Below are 2,978 nucleotides of genomic sequence, written 5' to 3'. Positions count from 1 at the left end.
AGACTGTCTTTTCTCCATTGTATATTCTTGCCTCCTTTATCAAAGATAAGGTGACCATATGTGTGTGGGTTTATCTCTGGGCTTTCTATCTTGTTCCATTGATCTATATTTCTGTTTTTGTTCCAGTACCATACTGTCTTGATTACTGTAGCTTTGTAGTATAGTCTGAAGTCAGGGAGTCTGATTCCTCCAGCTCCTTGTTTTTCATTCAAGATTGCTTTGACTATTCGGGATCTTTTGTGTCTCCATACAAATTTTAAGATTTTTTTAATTCTAATTCTGTAAAAAATGCCATTGGCAATTTGATAGGGATTGCCTTGAATCTGTAGATTGCTTTGAGTAGTATAGTCATTTTCACAATGTTGATTCTTCCAACCCACGAACATGTTATATCTCTCCATCTGTTTGTGTCATCTTTGATTTCTTTCATCAGTGTCTTACAGTTTTCTGAGTACAGGTCTTTTACCACCTTAGGTAGGTTTATTCCTAGATATTTTATTCTTTTTGTTTCAATGGTGAATGGGGTTATTTCCTTAATTTCTCTTTCTGATCTTTTGTTGTTAGTGTATAGGAATGCAAAAGATTTCTGTGCATTAATTTTGTATCCTGCTAATTTACCAAGTTCATTGATTAACTCTAGTAGTTTTCTGGTGGCATCTTTAAGATTCTCTATGTATAGTATCATGCCATCTGCAAACAGTGACAGTTTTACTTCTTCTTTTCCAATTTGTATTCTTTTTATTTCTTTTTCTTCTCTGATTGCCATGGCTAGGACTTCCAAAACTATGTTGAATAATAGTGGCGGGAGGGGTGGATTAGTGCCTTCCCACATTGGCTCTCTGTGCTAGGAAAACAAGAGAGGCCAACAGACCTGCTTGCTTTATTTGTTTGGTCATTTTAATCATTTTGTTTCAAAATATTATTGAGAATGGTCAGAAAAATGGAAATCAGCTAAAAATCATTTAAAAAATAAAAATCTACTCAGCATGATTGAAGTGACCCATTTTTTTTCCCTTGGATGAAAAAGATATAAAATACTTTAAAATTTATGTTTACATAAAAATATGACATTACATATTTCAGTATAAAGACTGTCTATTTTTTAATTGTCATCATCTGCTTTTCTGACTGCTCACTGTTAATTAGCAAGTGGGATCTTATAGATGCTAATCTGACCATAAAACTTAAGTGTTCCATAGAAGTGATCAAATTTCCAAGTATTTGTTCAAAAAATCATATGTAACTTTTATTTGGTCTGTACTTCCCATCTGAAAATTAAAACCACATTCAATAGGATCTTAAATGCCTCTGTTCAACTATCTAAGCTTCCTCAGAAGCTTAAATTGTAGTCCTTGGTGGATCATTCTTGGATAATGGTAGATAATTTGTTAAAGAAACATGAAAGGAATTCTTAATGCCCTATTCATTTTAGCTTAGAATAAAATCTAATACTTTGGGCTTCGCTGGTGGCGCAGTGGTTGAGAGTCCGCCTGCCGATGCAGGGGACACGGGTTCGTGCCCCGGTCCGGGAAGATCCCACGTGCCGCAGAGCGGCTAGGCCCGTGAGCCGTGGCCGCTGAGCCTGCGCGTCCGGAGCCTGTGCTCCACAACGGGAGAGGCCACAACAGTGAGAGGCCCGCGTACCGCAAAAAAAAAAAAAAAAATCTAATACTTTAAGTGAATGTTATTTTAATACACAATTCTTCTTAACAATGCCTTATTTTTTTTTAAGTTTAATGACTATTATTCCAAAACCAGGGCAAAATCTAAAATATATATGGTGAGCAATATATATTTTGCCCATATATATATTCATGTTTCTAATTAAAACCTTTTTAGCCCCCTTAAATTTCCATGCTAATATTTTAAATTCCCAAATTTAACACTCATAGGGGAAGCAACGCAGTATGAAAGCTAACAGATTGGGTTCTTATGGATGCTAGAAACATCTGCCTAGAGAATTCAAAAAAATAAACTGAAAAACTATATGAACAAAGAAGAATTGACTTCAGATACATATAGACAACATACAAAAACTGATTAGCTTTCCTATGTACCACAGTAGCCGATTAGCAATGTCAGAGGGAAAATGGTCCAATTCATAATAACAACAAAGCTACAAAATAGCTGGCAATATACTAAACATAAAAATTTTCAAGACTTATGGTAAAAATTACATGTAAAACAAAATTACTACAAACTATAAAAGAAGATCTAAATAAATGGAGAAAAATACTTCTTTTCTAATTGAATAGTCCACATTTGTAAAGCTATCAGTTTTCTCCAAGTTAATCTATAAACCCAATGCAATTCCAAGAAAACCTCAATAAAATCTTTATAAAACTAAGCAAGCTCATTCCCAAATTGATCTTCTCAAGTTGATCTAGAAGAGAAAGCCTCAAAATTACCAAGAAATTTTTGAAATAAGAACAGTTACGAGGGACTTTCTCTAACACATATCAAAATATATTCTAAGCTGTACTAATTTTAAAAGTGGGGTAATGGTACTGAAATGGACAAATAGATAATAGTGTAAAAACAGGTATTTATATATACACTAGAATCATAATCTCTCTATATAGTCTATATATAAGTATAATTTCATTTCTGTCATATCAGTGAAGGAAAAATTAGTGGTATTACAATTGGCTATCCATTTGGATGAAAACAAAGATCTGTTCCAACTTCATATGCAAACATAAATAATAAAGTGCTAAATACTTTAGTTAGAAAATACTGTTGTATATATTTGTAATTACTGAGTGGGAAAGGCATTTCTAAACATGCTACGGTATGTATACGTCATAAAGGAAAAACTGGATAGATTTTATTACATAAAATATTAAAACTTTATTTGATGAAAGACATCATGAATAACATTTAAAAACAAGTACAGTCTGAGGAAAAATATTTGCAACATAAAAAACAGGCAAAGGATTAATATATAATATACAAAGAATAACTATAAACTTTTTTTA

Source organism: Physeter macrocephalus, chromosome 13 (genome assembly GCF_002837175.3).
Source record: "Physeter macrocephalus isolate SW-GA chromosome 13, ASM283717v5, whole genome shotgun sequence".
Taxonomy (NCBI): Eukaryota; Metazoa; Chordata; class Mammalia; order Artiodactyla; family Physeteridae; genus Physeter; species Physeter macrocephalus.
The sequence above is the reverse complement of the archived record's forward strand: the minus strand, read 5'-3'. Positions refer to the sequence as shown.